Here is a 20,980-nt window from a genome sequence, read left to right as displayed (position 1 = left end):
AACTTTCCAAAGGTGGACCAGGTGATCATCCCAGCTGGAGCTAAAGACAGCTATATCATCCAAATATGCTGCACTGAAAGCTTCCAGCCCTTGCAGGACTGTGTTCACCAACCTCTGAAAAGTGGCAGGTGCATTTTTCAAACCAAAAGGCATTACAGTAAACTGGTAATGTCCTCCAATGGTAGAAAATGCAGTCTTAGGTTTAGCATCTTCTGACATTTTGATCTGCCAATACCCTGCAGTCAAATCAAAAGTGCTTAGATACTTGGCAGATGCCAGTGTATCTATTAGCTCATCTGCCCTGGGTATAGGGTGAGCATCTGTTTTGGTTACCAAGTTGAGACCTCTATAGTCTACACAAAACCTCATTTCCTTCTTTCCATCTTTAGAATTGGGTTTTGGTACCAGTACCACAGGAGAAGCCCATGGACTGTCAGAGTGCTCAACCACTCCTAGTTCCAACATCTTCTGAACTTCTTGCTTTATGCAGTCCCTGACATGGTCAGGCTGCCTATAGATCTTACTTTTGACAGGTAAACTGTCTCCAGTATCTATAGTGTGCTCACACCAAGAAGTGGTGCCTGGCACAATGGAGAAGAGTTCTGAAAATTGTCCTAGGAGATTTATGCAATTATCTTTCTGCTCAGCAGTAAGACAATCAGCCAAAACTACCCCTTCCACAAGAGCATCTTGTTCTGTGGAAGAGAAGAGATCAGGTAGAGGATCACTGTCTTCTTCCTGTCCCTCATCTGTTGCCATGAGCAGGGTGAGATCAGCCCTGTCATAGTAGGGTTTCAGGCGGTTGACATGGAGCACCCTAAGGGGACTCCTGGCAGTGCCTAAGTCAACCAAGTAGGTGACTTCACCCTTCTTTTCAACAATTGTGTGTGGACCACTCCATTTATCTTGGAGTGCTCTTGGGGCCACAGGCTCCAAGACCCACACTTTCTGCCCTGGTTGGTACTGAACCAAAACAGCCTTCTGATCATGCCATTGCTTCTGGAGCTCTTGGCTGGCCTGAAGGTTTTTACTGGCCTTTTTCATGTACTCAGCCATCCTTGATCTGAGGCCAAGTACATAGTCCACAATATCCTGCTTAGGAGCTTTTAAAGGTTGTTCCCAACCCTCCTTTACAAGTGTGAGTGGACCCCTAACAGGGTGTCCAAAAAGAAGTTCAAAGGGGCTGAAGCCCACTCCTTTCTGGGGTACCTCCCTGTAGGCAAAAAGGAGGCATGGTAGAAGGATATCCCATCTCCTGCGGAGTTTTTCAGGGAGTCCCATAATCATGCCTTTGAGAGTTTTATTAAATCTCTCCACCAGTCCATTTGTTTGTGGATGATAGGGTGTTGTGAACTTGTAAGTTACACCACACTCCTTCCACATGGCCTTTAAGTATGCAGACATGAAATTGCTTCCTCTGTCTGATACTACTTCCTTTGGGAAGCCCACCCTGGAAAATATTCCCAGGAGGGCCTTTGCCACTGCAGGAGCTGTAGTGGTCCTTAAAGGAATTGCTTCAGGATACCTTGTGGCATGGTCCACTACCACTAAGATAAACCTATTGCCTGAAGCAGTAGGAGGGTCAAGGGGGCCAACTATGTCAACCCCTACCCTTTCAAAGGGAACCCCAACCACAGGCAGTGGGATAAGGGGTGCCTTTGGAGTGCCACCTGTCTTGCCACTGGCTTGACAGGTTTCACAGGACTTACAAAATTCTTTTGTGTCCTCAGACATCCTAGGCCAATGAAACAGTGGTACCAATCTGTCCCAAGTTTTCATTTGACCCAGGTGCCCAGCTAAGGGAATGTCATGTGCCAGTGTTAGGAGGAACTTTCTGTACTCCTGAGGAATCACTAATCTCCTGGCAGCTCCAGGTTTAGGATCCCTTTGCTCAGTGTACAAGAGGTTGTCCTCCCAGTAAACTCTGTGTGAGTCACTGAGATCCCCATTAGCCTGTTTGACAGCTTGCTGTCTGAGACCCTCTAATGTGGGACAGGTTTGCTGTGCCACACTCAGCTCCTCTCTGGCAGGCCCCCCTTCACCCAAAAGCTCAGCAGTGTCTGCTTCCAGCTCCTCTGGTGTAGGTTCTGCACAGGGAGGGAATTCTTCTTCCTCAGAATTAGAATCCACTGTAGAGGGAGGGATAGTAGGAAGTGGTTTGCTTCTACTACCCCTAGCTTTAGGGAGCACTTGGTCCATTGTTCCAGGATCCAAGCTTCCCTGTCCTTTTTGCTTTTTGGCCTGAGCCCTTGTCAAAGCAAAAATATGCCCTGGGATGCCCAGCATTGCTGCATGGGCCTCCAACTCCACATCTGACCAAGCTGATGTCTCCAAATCGTTCCCTAATAGACAGTCTACAGGTAAATCTGAAGCTACCACAACTTTCTTTGGACCAGATACCCCCCCCCAGTTGAGATTTACAACAGCCATGGGGTGGCTTTGTGTTATGTTGTGAGCATCGGTTACTTGGTACTGGTGTCCAAGTATGTGTTGTTCAGGGTGCACCAGTTTCTCAATCACCATTGTGACACTGGCACCTGTGTCCCTGTAGGCCTGGACCTCAACACCATTTATTAGGGTTAGTTGCTTGTACTTCTCCAAGTTATGGGGGCAAGCAACCAAAGTGGCTAAGTCAATAGCCCCTTCAGAGACTAAAGTAGCCTCTGTGGTCTCCCTAATCAGACCAACCCCAACTAAATTACCAAAAGTGAGCCCAGCTACTCCCTTGGATTGGCTATTAGTAGGTTTGCTCCCACCACCACTGCTATTAGTAGGGACACTAGGTGTAGCAGTAGGGGTTGTAGTGGTAGGAGCTGTGGTGCCTTTCTTTGGACAACTGGGATCTGTTGTCCAATGGCCTTTTATCTTACATAAATAGCACCATGGTTTCCTTTCCTTGTTCTGATTAGAGGAAGGTTTGGGCCCACCACCCCCACCAGAGTGTTTTTGTGGGCCTGATGAAGACTCATTTTTAGATTTGTCCCCACCCTTGTCAGAAGGCTTACCATCCTTCTTTTTGTTGCCATCTTTGTCACCCCCTGTATGAACTTTTCTGTTCACTCTTGTTCTGACCCATTTGTCTGCCTTCTTTCCCAATTCTTGGGGAGAGGTCAGATCAGAGTCCACCAAGTACTGGTGCAACAAATCAGACACACAATTATTAAGAATATGCTCTCTCAGGATTAAGTTATACAGGCTGTCATAATCAGTAACTTTACTGCCATGTAACCACCCCTCCAAGGCCTTCACTGCCTGGTCAATGAAATCAACCCAGTCTTGTGAAGACTCCTTTTTGGTATCTCTGAACTTGATCCTGTACTGTTCAGTGGTTAAGCCATAACCATCCAGGAGTGCATTCTTAAGAACTTGGAAATTGTTAGCATCATTTTCTTTTACAGTAAGGAGCCTATCCCTACCTTTTCCAGTAAATGATAGCCATAGGATAGCAGCCCACTGCCTTTGAGGGACATCCTGTACAGCACAGGCCCTCTCAAGTGCAGCAAACCACTTGTTAATGTCATCCCCCTCCTTGTAAGGGGGAACTATCTTATGCAGATTCCTGGAATCATGCTCTTTTGCAGGATGACTATGGGGAATACTGCTGCTGCCACCATGGGTATCTAAACCCATTTTCTGTCTTTCCCTCTCTATTTCTAAAGACTGTCTATCCAAATCCAGCTGTTGCTTCTTGAGCTTCAGTCTGGTTTGCTCCACTCTCAATCTATTGAGCTCCCTTTCCAACAATCTGTCATCAGGGTGGGTGGGAGGGACATTTCTAGATACAGAGGTATGATGGGAATGAACAGAGGGAGACCTGTCCCTTACAGAGGGCACCCTAACAGCTTGGCTACCAGTATAATGTGAGAGCACATCATCAGTATGATGTGATTCAACCTCTGTACCAACTATGCTAGACTGTCTAGTAATGGGCAGGCTGAGAAGTTTCTTTCCTGAACCTTTTCCTGGGGGAGTCCCTGGATCAGATTGAGAACCATTAGCTACTTTTTCTACAGATTGGGCACTTATGGCCTTATCCTGTACTCTAAGCATATTAATTAACAGTTCTAAAGAAGGATTCTTCCCTACACTCAAACCTCTCTCTATGCAGAGACTCCTTGCTCCTTTCCAGCTAAGGTGATCATATGCAAGTTTGGACAGTTCAACTTTTTGGCCTGTGCCAGACATTTTTTAGAGAGAGTAAAAGTGATAGACAAAGAGAAAAAAGTTTTCAGAACTTTTTGGAAAGACAGAAAAAAAACTTTTTAAACTTTTCAGAACTTTTTGAAAGTTTAGAAGTACTTTTCAGCACTTAGAAAAGAGTGAAAAGAGGAAATGCAAAACTTTTTGGCTATGTGTATATACACTGACCTTGTTTTGTATATTTTTCTCTTATGAAAAGTACAATGACAAGAGTGGTAAGTAGTCTCAAAGCACTTATCCCACCACTGCACAACCAACGTAGGAGGCTGGACTGGCTTGTAGTGAGTACCAAGGGGTACTTGCACCTTGCACCAGGCCCAGTTATCCCTTATTAGTGTATAGGGTGTCTAGCAGCTTAGGCTGATAGATAATGGTAGCTTAGCAAAGCAGCTCAGGCTGAACTAGGAGACGTGTGAAGCTACTACAGTACCACTTAGTGTCATATGCACAATATCATAAGAAAACACAATACACAGTTATACTAAAAATAAAGGTACTTTATTTTTATGACAATATGCCAAAGTATCTTAGAGTGTACCCTCAGTGAGAGGATAGGAAATATACACAAGATATATATACACAATAGCAAAAATATGCAGTATAGTCTTAGAAAACAGTGCAAACAATGTATAATTACAATAGGATGCAATGGGGAAACATAGGGATAGGGGCAACACAAACCATATACTCCAAAAGTGGAATGTGAACCACGAATGGACCCCAAACCTATGTGACCTTGTAGAGGGTCGCTGGGACTATTAGAAAATAGTGAGAGTTAGAAAAATAACCCTCCCCAAGACCCTGAAAAGTGAGTGCAAAGTGCACCAAAGTTCCCCTAAGGACAAAATAGTCGTGTTAGAGGGAGAATGCAAGGAAAACACAAATCAGCAATGCAACAACGATGGATTCCTGTCTGAAGGTACCTGTGGAACAAGGGGACCAAGTCCAAAAGTCACAAGCAGCTCGGAGATGGGCAGATGCCCAAGAAATGCCAGCGGTTGGTGCAAAGAAGCTCTTTCTAGGCTGAAGAACTGTGAATACTGCAGGAACGACAAGGGCTAGAGACTTCCCCTTTGGAGGATGGATCCCCCACGCCTTGGAGAGTCGTGCAGAAGTGTTTTCCCGCCGGATGGACGCCAACAAGCCTTGCTACACGCAAATCGTGCGTTTGGCGTTTTTGGACGCTGCTGGGGCCCAGGAGGGACCAGAAGGTCGCAAATTGGACCTGCAGAGAGAGGGGACGTCGAGCAAGACAAAGAGCCCTCACTGAAGCAGGTAGCACCCGGAGAAGTGCCAGAAACAGGCACTACGAGGATGCGTGAAACGGTGCTCGCCGAAGTTGCACAAAGGAGTCCCACGTCGCCGGAGACCAACTTAGAAAGTCGTGCAATGCAGGTTAGAGTGCCGTGGACCCAGGCTTGGCTGTGCACACAGGATTTCCGCCGGAAGTGCACAGGGGCCGGAGAAGCTTGCAAAGTCGCGGTTCCCAGCAATGCAGCCCAGCGAGGTGAGGCAAGGACTTACCTCCACCAAACTTGGGCTGAAGAGTCACTGGACTGTGGGGGTCACTTGGACGGTGTCGCTGGATTCGAGGGACCTCGCTCGTCGTGCTGAGAGGAGACCCAAGGGACCGGAGATGCAGCTTTTTGGTGCCTGCGGTTGCAGGGGGAAGATTCCGTCGACCCACGGGAGATTTCTTCGGAGCTTCTGGTGCAGAGAGGAGGCAGACTACCCCCACAGCATGCACAAGCAGGAAAACAGTCGAGAAGGCGGCAGGATCAGCGTTACAGAGTTGCAGTAGTCGTCTTTGCTACTATGTTGCAGGTTTGCAGGCTTCCAGCGCGGTCAGCGGTCGATTCCTTATCAGAAGGTGAAGAGGGAGATGCAGAGGAACTCGGCTGAGCTCATGCATTCGTTATCTAAAGTTTCCCCAGAGACAGAGACCCTAAATAGCCAGAAAAGAGGGTTTGGCTACCTAGGAGAGAGGAAAGGCTACTAACACCTGAAGGAGCCTATCACAAGGAGTCTCTGACGTCACCTGGTGGCACTGGCCACTCAGAGCAGTCCAGTGTGCCAGCAGCACCTCTGTTTCCAAGATGGCAGAGGTCTGGAGCACACTGGAGGAGCTCTGGACACCTCCCAGGGGAGGTGCAGGTCAGGGGAGTGGTCACTCCCCTTTCCTTTGTCCAGTTTCGCGCCAGAGCAGGGGCTAAGGGGTCCCTGAACCGGTGTAGACTGGCTTATGCAGAATTGGGCACCTCTGTGCCCAACAAAGCATTTCCAGAGGCTGGGGGAGGCTACTCCTCCCCTGCCTTCACACCATTTTCCAAAGGGAGAGGGTGTCACACCCTCTCTCAGAGGAAGTTCTTTGTTCTGCCATCCTGGGCCAGGCCTGGCTGGACCCCAGGAGGGCAGCTGCCTGTCTGAGGGGTTGGCAGCAGCAGCAGCTGCAGAGAAACCCCAGGAAGGGCAGTCTGGCAGTACCAGGGTCTGTGCTACAGACCACTGGGATCATGGAATTGTCCCAACAATGCCAGGATGGCATAGAGGGGGCAATTCCATGATCATAGACATGTTACATGGCCATATTCGGAGTTACCATGGTGAAGCTACATATAGGTAGTGACCTATATGTAGTGCACGCGTGTAATGGTGTCCCCGCACTCACAAAGTTCAGTGAATTGGCTCTGAACAATGTGGGGGCACCTTGGCTAGTGCCAGGGTGCCCTCACACTAAGTAACTTTGCACCTAACCTTTACCAGGTAAAGGTTAGACATATAGGTGACTTATAAGTTACTTAAGTGCAGTGTAAAATGGCTGTGAAATAACGTGGACGTTATTTCACTCAGGCTGCAGTGGCAGGCCTGTGTAAGAATTGTCAGAGCTCCCTATGGGTGGCAAAAGAAATGCTGCAGCCCATAGGGATCTCCTGGAACCCCAATACCCTGGGTACCTCAGTACCATATACTAGGGGATTATAAGGGTGTTCCAGTAAGCCAATGTAAATTGGTAAAAATGGTCACTAGCCTGTCAGTGACAATTTGGAAAGAAATGAGAGAGCATAACCACTGAGGTTCTGATTAGCAGAGCCTCAGTGAGACAGTTAGTCACTACACAGGTAACACATACAGGCACACTTATGAGCACTGGGGCCCTGGGTTACCAGGGTCCCAGTGACACATACAACTAAAACAACATATATACAGTGAAAAATGGGGGTAACATGCCAGGCAAGATGGTACTTTCCTACACTGGGGGAGGTAAGTTATTGTTAGTTTCAACAGGTAAGTAAGGCACTTACAGGTTTCAGTTTTTGGTCCAAGGTAGCCCACCGTTGGGGGTTCAGAGCAACCCCAAAGTTATCACACCAGCAGCTCAGGGCCGGTCAGGTGCAAAGGTCAAAGAGGTGCCCAAAACACATAGGCTATAATGGAGAGAAGGGGGTGCCCCGGTTCCAGTCTGCCAGCAGGTAAGTACCCGCGTCTTCGGAGGGCAGACCAGGGGGGTTTTGTAGGGCACCGGGGGGGACACAAAGTAGCACAGAAAGTACACCCTCAGCAGCGCGGGGGCGGCTGGGTGCAGTGTGCAAACATGCGTCGGGTTTCTTTCAGTTTTCAATGGGAGACCAAGGGGTCTCTTCAGCGATGCAGGCAGGCAAGGGGTGGCTCCTCGGGGTAGCCACCACCTGGGCAAGGGAGAGGGCCTCCTGGGGGTCACTCCCGCACAGAAGTTACGTTTCTTTAGGGGCTGGGGGCTGCGGGTGCAGGGTCTTTTCCAGCCGTCGGGAAATGGAGTTCAGACAGTCGCGGTCAGGGGGAGCCTGGGGATTCCCTCTGCAGGCGTCGCTGTGGGGGCTCAGGGGGGACAACTTTGGTTACTCACAGTCATAGAGTCGCCGGAGGGTCCTCCCTGAGTTGGTTGTTCTCCACCAGTCGAGTCGGGGTCGCCGGGTGCAGTGTTGCAAGTCTCACGCTTCTTGCGGGGAATTGCAGGGGTCTTTAAATCTGCTCCTTGTAACAAAGTTGCAGTTCTTTTGGAGCAGTGCCGCTGTCCTCGGGAGTTTCTTGTCTTTTTCGAAGCAGGGCAGTCCTCAGAGGATTCAGAGGTCGCTGGTCCCTTGGAAAGCGTCGCTGGAGCAGGTTCTTTGGAAGGCAGGAGACAGGCCGGTAAGTCTGGGGCCAAGGCAGTTGGTGTCTTCTGGTCTTCCTCTGCAGGGGTCTTTCAGCTCGGCAGTCCTTCTTCTTGTAGTTGCAGGAATCTAAATTCTTAGGTTCAGGGGAGCCCTTAAATACTAAATTTAAGGGCGTGTTTGGGTCTGGGGGGTTAGTAGCCAATGGCTACTAGCCCTGAGGGTGGGTACACCCTCTTTGTGCCTCCTCCCAAGGGGAGGGGGGTCACATTCCTATCCCTATTGGGGGAATCCTCCTTCTACAAGATGGAGGATTTCTAAAAGTCAGAGTCACCTCAGCTCAGGACACCTTAGGGGCTGTCCTGACTGGCCAGTGACTCCTCCTTGTTTTTCTCATTATCTCTCCTGGACTTGCCGCCAAAAGTGGGGGCTAGGTCCAGGGGGCGGGCATCTTCACTAGCTGGAGTGCCCTGGGGCATTGTAACACGAAGCTTGAGCCTTTGAAGCTCACTGCTAGGTGTTACAGTTCCTGCAGGGGGGAGGTGTGAAGCACCTCCACCCAGAGCAGGCTTTTGTTTCTGTCCCCAGAGAGCACAAAGGGCCTCACCACATGTGGTCAGAAACTCGTCTCTCAGCGGCAGGCTGGCAGAGACCAGTCAGTCCTGCACTGAACAATTGGGTAAAATACAGGGGGCATCTCTAAGATGCCCTCTGTGTGCATTTTTTAATAAATCCAACACTGGCATCAGTGTGGGTTTATTATTCTGAGAAGTTTGATACCAAACTTCCCAGTTTTCAGTGTAGCCATTATGGAGCTGTGGAGTTCGTTTTTGACAGACTCTCAGCCCATATACTCTTATGGCTACCCTGCACTTACAATGTCTAAGGTTTTGCTTAGACACTGTAGGGGCATATTGCTCATACAGCTATGCCCTCACCTGTGGTATAGTGCACCCTGCCTTAGGGCTGTAAGGCCTACTAGAGGGGTGTCTTACCTATACTGCATAGGCAGTGAGAGGCTGGCATGGCACCCTGAGGGGAGTGCCATGTCGACTTAGTCATTTTCTCCCCACCAGCACACAAGCTGGCAAGCAGTGTGTATGTGCTGAGTGAGGGGTCCCTAGGGTGGCATAATACATGCTGCAGCCCTTAGAGACCTTCCCTGGCATCAGGGCCCTTGGTACCAGGGGTACCAGTTACAAGGGACTTACCTGGGTGCCAGGGTTGTGCCAATTGTGGAGACAATGGTACATTTTAGGTGAAAGAACACTGGTGCTGGGGCCTGGTTAGCAGGGTCCCAGCACACTTCTCAGTCAGCATCAGTATCAGGCAAAAAGTGGGGGGTAACTGCAACAGGGGGCCATTTCTTTACATTTCCCATATTAGAACATCTCAGATACCAGCATAGGTCGATGACTAGTTTGTCTGAGGTTTTTCAGCTCATGCAATGTTCATAAGTCAAAAATAGAATTACCAATGAATATAGACGTATTTGGAGAATTCTGTCTCTGCTAAGAATTTCATAAATTTGAAAACTGACAGCCTGCGTTTTCCAGAACTGATTTAAGTCTGTTGATTAAGTAAACATCTACCTTAACCACAGTCACACCAAAACACCACTTCATGACTAAAACCTAGTGAACGAGCCCTGCAGGGATACAAACAGATGATCCGCTCTCTGCTCCTCACCTGAACTGGTGCAGGGATTTATTTTATTTTAAGCAAAAGGCCGACCCCCTTTAAACGTGTTATCGAGCGAGTTCACTAAACACTAGCACGAGCATAACATCGCTCAAAATACGTTACTGACTGCTATGCCAATGCTACTCAGGGGCATAAGGATAAACTTTTAATAAATAAAAAAATGAATGTACAAATGACGGTGCAGAACACACAATCAAGGTCGGAAAAGAAAAGAGAAATAAAGGCATTTCTCCTTGATAGTGCCAAGTTGAAATGGGCGCTATTTTTTGACGCAAAACCCTGCCTACTTTTTTTTTTTTTAAGTAAGTAGGGTTCTGCATAAAAAACCCTGGGTGGTTGCATGGGAACACCCATGCACCAGTGTAAAGAAATGGCTCCCTGTTGCAGTTACCCCCCACTTTTTGCCTGATACTGATGCTGACTTGACTGAGAAGTGTGCTGGGACCCTGCTAACCAGGCCCCAGCACCAGTGTTCTCTCACCTAAAATGTACCATTGATCCCACAATTGGCACACCCTGGCATCCAGATAAGTCCCTTGTAACTGGTACCTCTGGTACCAAGGGCCCTGATGCCAGGGAAGGTCTCTAAGGGCTGCAGCATGCATTATGCCACCCTAGAGACCCCTCACTCAGCACAGCCACACTGCTTACAAGCCTGTGTGTGCTAGTGAGAACAAAATGAGTAAGTCGACATGGCACTCCCCTCAGGGTGCCATGCCAGCCTCTCACTGCCTATGCAGTATAGGTAAGACACCCCTCTAGCAGGCCTTACAGCCCTAAGGCAGGGTGCACTATACCATGGGTGAGGGTACCAGTGCATGAGCATGGTACCCCTACAGTGTCTAAACAAAACCTTAGACATTGTAAGTGCAGGGTAGCCATAAGAGTATATGGTCTGAGAGTCTGTCAAACACGAACTCCACAGCACCATAATGGCTACACTGAAAACTGGGAAGTTTGGTATCAAACTTCTCAGCACAATAAATGCACACTGATGCCAGTGTACATTTTATTGAAAAATACACCACAGAGGGCACCTTAGAGGTGCCCCCTGAAACTTAACCAACTATCTGTGTAGGCTGACTAGTTTTAGCAGCCTGCCACAAACCGAGACATGTTGCTGGCCCCATGGGGAGAGTGCCTTTGTCACTCTGAGGCCAGTAACAAAGCCTGCACTGGGTGGAGATGCTAACACCTCTCCCAGGCAGGAATTGTCACACCTGGCGGTGAGCCTCAAAGGCTCACCTCCTTTGTGCCAACCCAGCAGGACACTCCAGCTAGTGGAGTTGCCCGCCCCCTCCGGCCAGGCCCCACTTTTGGCGGCAAGGCCGGAGAAAATAATGAGAAAAACAAGGAGGAGTCACTGGCCAGTCAGGACAGCCCCTAAGGTGTCCTGAGCTGAAGTGACTCTAACTTTTAGAAATCCTCCATCTTGCAGATGGAGGATTCCCCCAATAGGGTTAGGATTGTGACCCCCTCCCCTTGGGAGGAGGCACAAAGAGGGTGTACCCACCCTCAGGGCTAGTAGCCATTGGCTACTAACCCCCCAGACCTAAACACGCCCTTAAATTTAGTATTTAAGGGCTACCCTGAACCCTAGAAAGTTAGATTCCTGCAACTACAAGAAGAAGGACTGCCCAGCTGAAAACCCCTGCAGCGGAAGACCAGAAGACGACAACTGCCTTGGCTCCAGAAACTCACCGGCCTGTCTCCTGCCTTCCAAAGATCCTGCTCCAGCGACGCCTTCCAAAGGGACCAGCGACCTCGACATCCTCTGAGGACTGCCCCTGCTTCGAAAAGACAAGAAACTCCCGAGGACAGCGGACCTGCTCCAAGAAAAGCTGCAACTTTGTTTCCAGCAGCGTTAAGAACCCTGCAAGCTCCCCGCAAGCAGCGTGAGACTTGCAACACTGCACCCGGCGACCCCGACTCGGCTGGTGGAGATCCGACGCCTCAGGAGGGACCCCAGGACTACTCTGATACTGTGAGTACCAAAACCTGTCCCCCCTGAGCCCCCACAGCGCCGCCTGCAGAGGGAATCCCGAGGCTTCCCCTGACCGCGACTCTTTGAACCTAAAGTCCCGACGCCTGGGAGAGACCCTGCACCCGCAGCCCCCAGGACCTGAAGGACCGGACTTTCACTGGAGAAGTGACCCCCAGGAGTCCCTCTCCCTTGCCCAAGTGGAGGTTTCCCCGAGGAACCCCCCCCTTGCCTGCCTGCAGCGCTGAAGAGATCCCGAGATCTCTCATAGACTAACATTGCGAACCCGACGCTGGTTTCTACACTGCACCCGGCCGCCCCCGCGCTGCTGAGGGTGAAATTTCTGTGTGGGCTTGTGTCCCCCCCGGTGCCCTACAAAACCCCCCTGGTCTGCCCTCCGAAGACGCGGGTACTTACCTGCAAGCAGACCGGAACCGGGGCACCCCCTTCTCTCCATTCTAGCCTATGTGTTTTGGGCACCACTTTGAACTCTGCACCTGACCGGCCCTGAGCTGCTGGTGTGGTGACTTTGGGGTTGCTCTGAACCCCCAACGGTGGGCTACCTTGGACCAAGAACTGAACCCTGTAAGTGTCTTACTTACCTGGTAAAACTAATCAAAACTTACCTCCCCTAGGAACTGTGAAAATTGCACTAAGTGTCCACTTTTAAAACAGCTATTTGTCAATAACTTGAAAAGTATACATGCAATTTTGATGATTTGAAGTTCCTAAAGTACTTACCTGCAATACCTTTCGAATGAGATATTACATGTAGAATTTGAACCTGTGGTTCTTAAAATAAACTAAGAAAAGATATTTTTCTATATAAAAACCTATTGGCTGGATTTGTCTCTGAGTGTGTGTACCTCATTTATTGTCTATGTGTATGTACAACAAATGCTTAACACTACTCCTTGGATAAGCCTACTGCTCGACCACACTACCACAAAATAGAGCATTAGTATTATCTATTTTTACCACTATTTTACCTCTAAGGGGAACCCTTGGACTCTGTGCATGCTATTCCTTACTTTGAAATAGCACATACAGAGCCAACTTCCTACATTGGTGGATCAGCGGTGGGGTACAAGACTTTGCATTTGCTGGACTACTCAGCCAATACCTGATCACACGACAAATTCCAAAATTGTCATTAGAAATTGATTTTTGCAATTTGAAAAGTTGTCTAAATTCTTAAAAGACCTGCTAGGGCCTTGTGTTAGATCCTGTTTAGCATTTCTTTTAGAGTTTAAAAGTTTGTAAAAGTTTGAATTAGATTCTAGAACCAGTTGTAGATTCTTAAAAAGTATTCCAACTTTTAGAAGCAAAATGTCTAGCACAGATGTGACTGTGGTGGAACTCGACACCACACCTTACCTCCATCTTAAGATGAGGGAGCTAAGGTCACTCTGTAAAATAAAGAAAATAACAATGGGCCCCAAACCTACCAAAATACAGCTCCAGGAGCTTTTGGCAGAGTTTGAAAAGGCCAACCCCTCTGAGGGTGGCAACTCAGAGGAAGAGGATAGTGACTTGGAGGACAATTCCCCCCTACCAGTCCTATCTAGGGAGAACAGGGTCCCTCAAACCCTGACTCCTAAAATAATAGTCAGAGATGCTGGTTCCCTCACAGGAGAGACCAACACCTCTGAAATCACTGAGGATAGCCCCAGTGAAGAGGACATCCAGTTAGCCAGGATGGCCAAAAGATTGGCTTTGGAAAGACAGATCCTAGCCATAGAGAGGGAAAGACAAGAGATGGGCCTAGGACCCATCGATGGTGGCAGCAACTTAAATAGGGTCAGAGATTCTCCTGACATCCTAAAAATCCCCAAAGGGATTGTAACAAAATATGAAGATGGTGATGACATCACCAAATGGTTCACAGCTTTTGAGAGGGCTTGTGTAACCAGAAAAGTAAACAGATCTCACTGGGGTGCTCTCCTTTGGGAAATGTTCACTGGAAAGTGTAGGGATAGACTCCTCACACTCTCTGGAAAAGATGCAGAATCTTATGACCTCATGAAGGGTACCCTGATTGAGGGCTTTGGATTCTCCACTGAGGAGTATAGAATTAGATTCAGGGGGGCTCAAAAATCCTCGAGCCAGACCTGGGTTGACTTTGTAGACTACTCAGTAAAAACACTAGATGGTTGGTTAACTGGAAATGAAGTGTGTGACTATGTTGGGCTTTATAATTTGTTTATGAAAGAACACATTTTAAGTAACTGCTTCAATGAAAAGTTGCATCAGTATCTGGTAGACCTAGGTCCAATTTCTCCCCAAGAATTGGGAAAGAAGGCAGACCACTGGGTCAAGACTAGGGTAACCAAAACTTCCACTGGGGGTGACCAAAAGAAAGGGGTTACAAAAACTCCCCAGGAGAAAGTGGGTGACCCTAGAAACAAAGAAAAAGAGTCCTCTGTAGGCCCCCAAAAACCAGAACAGGTGGGTGGGCCCCAAGACACAACCCAAAACAAAGGTGGGTACCAGGGTAAGAACTGGGATGCCACTAAGGCATGGTGCCACAACTGTAAACAGTCTGGGCACCACACCAAGGACACTTCTTGTCCCAAAAACAAACCCCAGAACAAAATTCCAGGGGTAACCAGTGTAGCCATGGGAGATGACTCCTCAGATGAGGAGGTCTTCCTAGCCTTCAACTGGAAACAGGGCCCAACAGGTGAGTTGGAGATTCCAGAGGGAAGTAGACACTTCCACCACCTACTGGTGAATGGAATCCCAACCACTGCCCTGAGAGACACTTGTGCCAGTCACACTATTGTGCATGACAGGCTGGTGCTCTCAAACCAGTACATCCCAGGTGAGACTGCCAGGGTAAGAGTTAGCCTAGACAGGGTCACTAAGAGGCCTGTGGCTTTAGTGCCCATAGAAGTGGGTGGCACTCTTAGCTGGAGAAGGGTAGTAGTCAGTACAGACCTCCCCCTTGATTGTCTCCTTGGAAATGACTACCCAGAGGTTAGTCAGAGCCCAAGAGAGAAACTGGTCCAGTGCCAGTCCTCTCCCAAGGATTCTGGAAGTCCTGCCTCTGCAGTAAATGCAAGCAGGCCCCAGAAGAAGAAGAAACGAAAACAGAGTAGGAAGGGTGGACAACCTTTAGCCAAGGTTACAGCAAGCCAAGGAGATTTTGCTCCAGTAGGGGAGAACTCCAAAAATGGCCCTGATAAAGTCCAACCTGACCCACAAGAAGTCCTGGCTAGTCAGGCAACTGTTAAACCTGAGTGGGTGGCTCCTCAGCTAACAGAAGAAAGAGTGGAAGAAGGGTGTTTACTACCAGATGTGGTAACCCCCCACTCTAATACAGCAGACAGGCAACCTGAACCCAAAGAAGCCTGTAACTTAGCCCCTTCCCTTTTAGGTGAAGAGCTAAAGGTGTGGTTCTGGGCACTGACAGCTGTCAGTGGCCTCTGCTGGGTGTTAGCCTTTATGGCTGCACTATCCTTAGCATGGTGGTCTGACCCCATGCCAAATAGCAAGTTAGGCCCCCTGACCCTATTGGTCATGGTGGGGTTACTCCAGCTCTGGGTAACCTCTCTGGGTAAGCTAGGGGTAACCCTGGCCAAGATAAGGTTAGCAGAGGTGGATACCTCTAAGACCAAAATAGAAAGAATGGGTGGAGACATTGAAGAGGCAGACAAGAGGCAATTCAGACTAGGTCCTATCACTGTGGAAGTGGGTCAGTTCCCCAAAGGGAATGACCTGAACAGAAGGATGTAAGGCAGAGTAGGCCCTGCAACTAACCAGCCTATTTCTCCTACTCTTCCTCGCCTGACAGACTAGGAAGACTCTCCCAGCTTGGGCTGAGTCTCCTGGCCTGTGGGCTGGGGGGGGCTTGTGTAAAGAAATGGCTCCCTGTTGCAGTTACCCCCCACTTTTTGCCTGATACTGATGCTGACTTGACTGAGAAGTGTGCTGGGACCCTGCTAACCAGGCCCCAGCACCAGTGTTCTCTCACCTAAAATGTACCATTGATCCCACAATTGGCACACCCTGGCATCCAGATAAGTCCCTTGTAACTGGTACCTCTGGTACCAAGGGCCCTGATGCCAGGGAAGGTCTCTAAGGGCTGCAGCATGCATTATGCCACCCTAGAGACCCCTCACTCAGCACAGCCACACTGCTTACAAGCCTGTGTGTGCTAGTGAGAACAAAATGAGTAAGTCGACATGGCACTCCCCTCAGGGTGCCATGCCAGCCTCTCACTGCCTATGCAGTATAGGTAAGACACCCCTCTAGCAGGCCTTACAGCCCTAAGGCAGGGTGCACTATACCATGGGTGAGGGTACCAGTGCATGAGCATGGTACCCCTACAGTGTCTAAACAAAACCTTAGACATTGTAAGTGCAGGGTAGCCATAAGAGTATATGGTCTGAGAGTCTGTCAAACACGAACTCCACAGCACCATAATGGCTACACTGAAAACTGGGAAGTTTGGTATCAAACTTCTCAGCACAATAAATGCACACTGATGCCAGTGTACATTTTATTGAAAAATACACCACAGAGGGCACCTTAGAGGTGCCCCCTGAAACTTAACCAACTATCTGTGTAGGCTGACTAGTTTTAGCAGCCTGCCACAAACCGAGACATGTTGCTGGCCCCATGGGGAGAGTGCCTTTGTCACTCTGAGGCCAGTAACAAAGCCTGCACTGGGTGGAGATGCTAACACCTCTCCCAGGCAGGAATTGTCACACCTGGCGGTGAGCCTCAAAGGCTCACCTCCTTTGTGCCAACCCAGCAGGACACTCCAGCTAGTGGAGTTGCCCGCCCCCTCCGGCCAGGCCCCACTTTTGGCGGCAAGGCCGGAGAAAATAATGAGAAAAACAAGGAGGAGTCACTGGCCAGTCAGGACAGCCCCTAAGGTGTCCTGAGCTGAAGTGACTCTAACTTTTAGAAATCCTCCATCTTGCAGATGGAGGATTCCCCCAATAGGGTTAGGATTGTGACCCCCTCCCCTTGGGAGGAGGCACAAAGAGGGTGTACCCACCCTCAGGGCTAGTAGCCATTGGCTACTAACCCCCCAGACCTAAACACGCCCTTAAATTTAGTATTTAAGGGCTACCCTGAACCCTAGAAAGTTAGATTCCTGCAACTACAAGAAGAAGGACTGCCCAGCTGAAAACCCCTGCAGCGGAAGACCAGAAGACGACAACTGCCTTGGCTCCAGAAACTCACCGGCCTGTCTCCTGCCTTCCAAAGATCCTGCTCCAGCGACGCCTTCCAAAGGGACCAGCGACCTCGACATCCTCTGAGGACTGCCCCTGCTTCGAAAAGACAAGAAACTCCCGAGGACAGCGGACCTGCTCCAAGAAAAGCTGCAACTTTGTTTCCAGCAGCGTTAAGAACCCTGCAAGCTCCCCGCAAGCAGCGTGAGACTTGCAACACTGCACCCGGCGACCCCGACTCGGCTGGTGGAGATCCGACGCCTCAGGAGGGACCCCAGGACTACTCTGATACTGTGAGTACCAAAACCTGTCCCCCCTGAGCCCCCACAGCGCCGCCTGCAGAGGGAATCCCGAGGCTTCCCCTGACCGCGACTCTTTGAACCTAAAGTCCCGACGCCTGGGAGAGACCCTGCACCCGCAGCCCCCAGGACCTGAAGGACCGGACTTTCACTGGAGAAGTGACCCCCAGGAGTCCCTCTCCCTTGCCCAAGTGGAGGTTTCCCCGAGGAACCCCCCCCTTGCCTGCCTGCAGCGCTGAAGAGATCCCGAGATCTCTCATAGACTAACATTGCGAACCCGACGCTGGTTTCTACACTGCACCCGGCCGCCCCCGCGCTGCTGAGGGTGAAATTTCTGTGTGGGCTTGTGTCCCCCCCGGTGCCCTACAAAACCCCCCTGGTCTGCCCTCCGAAGACGCGGGTACTTACCTGCAAGCAGACCGGAACCGGGGCACCCCCTTCTCTCCATTCTAGCCTATGTGTTTTGGGCACCACTTTGAACTCTGCACCTGACCGGCCCTGAGCTGCTGGTGTGGTGACTTTGGGGTTGCTCTGAACCCCCAACGGTGGGCTACCTTGGACCAAGAACTGAACCCTGTAAGTGTCTTACTTACCTGGTAAAACTAATCAAAACTTACCTCCCCTAGGAACTGTGAAAATTGCACTAAGTGTCCACTTTTAAAACAGCTATTTGTCAATAACTTGAAAAGTATACATGCAATTTTGATGATTTGAAGTTCCTAAAGTACTTACCTGCAATACCTTTCGAATGAGATATTACATGTAGAATTTGAACCTGTGGTTCTTAAAATAAACTAAGAAAAGATATTTTTCTATATAAAAACCTATTGGCTGGATTTGTCTCTGAGTGTGTGTACCTCATTTATTGTCTATGTGTATGTACAACAAATGCTTAACACTACTCCTTGGATAAGCCTACTGCTCGACCACACTACCACAAAATAGAGCATTAGTATTATCTATTTTTACCACTATTTTACCTCTAAGGGGAACCCTTGGACTCTGTGCATGCTATTCCTTACTTTGAAATAGCACATACAGAGCCAACTTCCTACAACCAGCTAAGAAAGGCCCCCTTGGTGCCAAGTAATGCAAAGCAGAGCTATGCGCCGCTCTGCATTACTTTTATGTGATTTTTCAGCGCAAAGCAAGTTTGGCGCTGGAAAATAAAATGGAAAAAATAGATTATGGCCTCGATTCACGTCAGACATCTAAAATATACGCTTACATGTCTCAGTGTACATGAAAAAATGAATAAACAGCAGTCATGTTAAGAAACCTATACTGACAAGTTAGTGCTGTAGTGACATGCTCTATGAGTGTTTTTATCTGTTTTCCTGGATTCAGACATAAATTTGCCCTGTACATCTAAGTGTTATCCATCTTCCAGGGAAGCACAGCATCTCTACTCGATCACAGAAGGCCCTTTAGATGAAGATGCCCAATCTTAATCCAGTACCGTCCTCGCTGTAGCGGTCTGTTTCAAATATCACATTCAGGATTATTCTTTATATGTTCAATCATTTGAAATTTGAGTTGTGAAATGTTGTGATTGAATTTATTGAAGTGACCCGCTGTCAGGGACCTGCTAGAGTGGTGAGTGATTGAAGTCAAACTTTATTCTGCTGTGCAATTACTTGAAATCGCAGCAAACATAAGAAATATAAAAGCACGAAATACTAACGAGAACACGACACAAATGTGAAATATCCCAAACCCTAAAAAGGCTCCTTTCAGAGGAGGATACACATTGCCTGGGGGTTAAAAACCGCAGTGGAAACAGCTACTCATGCTAGCAGCAGTCCAGAGGCCACATACAGCTTAACTGTCACCAATACCGGTAAAGAATTAAAATAAGTGTGAGTGCAAACCAATCCCTTCCATAAAATAATAAAAGAAGCAGCCCCTCACCCTTCATTGACCGAGGACAAAAATGCAAGAAGTTCTGCTACCAATAAGTGCGAGTTCCACTCAAAGTCAAGGGAAGGGCAAACAGGGCCAACATGTGATGCTCAGAGATGCAGGCTTGGACTTTGAGCTTTGCGCTGCAGATGTTGTGTTTTTAAGCACTGATGAAGCCATCTCCAGAAACGTTATACATTGTGCAGTTAATTGGCATGAGTCCCCTCTCAGTCCTGACGTTCGATTGTATGGAAACTGGTGAGAGAGGACAGGGTCTAAGCAGAGACAGAGACCCAGGCATAGAATATGAAGGACCACAGCCCCCGCATGAAGTGTCCTGGGTACCGGTCAGGCGACCAAACTTACACCAGATAAGTGGCATTAGGCCGAACCGCGAGAGCAACAGCTGAAGCTTGGGGTTAGGATTTCTTAGAAGTGATAAATTTGCTGGAAGTGACACTGGTTGATATGGAGCAGTTTTTAAGTCAGCAATCTTTCTGAAGTGGTTAGGGTTTATATTCTCTTGGGCTGAGAGCCTTGCTTCCTTCATCAACAGCTTTGAGAGACTTCTGGGGGGCAGCAAGTCCTGCAGAAGGTCTCAAGCGACAAGCAGATCCCCGCCGCGTGGAGGGGCGGACAGAGATGTCACTTTGGCTCTTGGCTAATGTCCCACAAGAGGCTTTCAGTGATCCCTGCTCAGTCATGGCAAGCTTGGGGCACAAAGAAAGAAAGCTGGTGTTAGGACAGCGTTTGAAGGGGCAGATTAAACTCCAGGCGGATCGGGCGTGTACTGTACAGGCCAGTCTCTTGAAGAGACGCCTATAGCATTGACACTGGGCCCACCCAAACCAGCTTGTTATACAGTTTAAGTAGATAAATGCCCCATATGGAAGTGTGGGCATCAATTTGCATTCAATGAATTTACCATCTGCCGCCAGATTGTCAGACTGGTGGCGGAAGTTGCTTTTACGTTCTGTGATATGTAATTTAGCCTTTATTTCATTCTCCCCTCCATGTAACAGGCCAGATCCACACTTCACTGGGTAAAGCCCACACTTACAGACACAAAACTGGTAAATCTACTTCAACATTTCCAAACGAGCTCCAGCATCTTAGGACCAGCAACAAAGATTGGGATACGCCCCAAGGAGAACGTAAGCAGCCTTAGGACGCAGTTTACCAAGAAGGCAGATCCTATCCACCCAGTCCGACTGACCCTCACCGCGGAGGCTGCCAGAAGAGAACCACGAACAGGAGAACCACGAATAGGAGAACCACGAATAGGAGAACCACGAACAGGAGAACCACGACCAGGAGAACCACGACCAGGAGAACCACGACCAGGAGAACCACGACCAGGAGAACCACGAATAGGAGAACCACGAACAAGAGAACCACGAACAGGAGAACCAGGAACAGGAGACCCACGAACAGGAGACCCATAGGAGACCCACGAACAGAAGAACCACGAATAGGAGAACCACGAACAGGAGAACCACGAACAGGAGAACCACGAACAGGAGAACCACGAATAGGAGACCCACGAATAGGAGAACCACGAACAGGAGAACCACGAAC

The 20,980-nt window shown here is 49.0% G+C and overlaps 1 protein-coding gene across 4 annotated transcripts in view; it reads right to left on the bottom strand.

Moving 5' to 3' along the window:
- GLT8D1 (glycosyltransferase 8 domain containing 1) overlaps positions 1–20,980 on the bottom strand; it is a 142,374-nt gene that overhangs the window by 116,810 nt on the left and 4,584 nt on the right. The gene's annotated exons all lie outside the window — the stretch shown is intronic.

The sequence above is a fragment of the Pleurodeles waltl genome, chromosome 9, assembly GCF_031143425.1.
Source record: "Pleurodeles waltl isolate 20211129_DDA chromosome 9, aPleWal1.hap1.20221129, whole genome shotgun sequence".
NCBI classification, from domain to species: domain Eukaryota; kingdom Metazoa; phylum Chordata; class Amphibia; order Caudata; family Salamandridae; genus Pleurodeles; species Pleurodeles waltl.
Note: the sequence above shows the minus strand (reverse complement) of the source record. Positions and strands in the feature narration are given on the sequence as shown.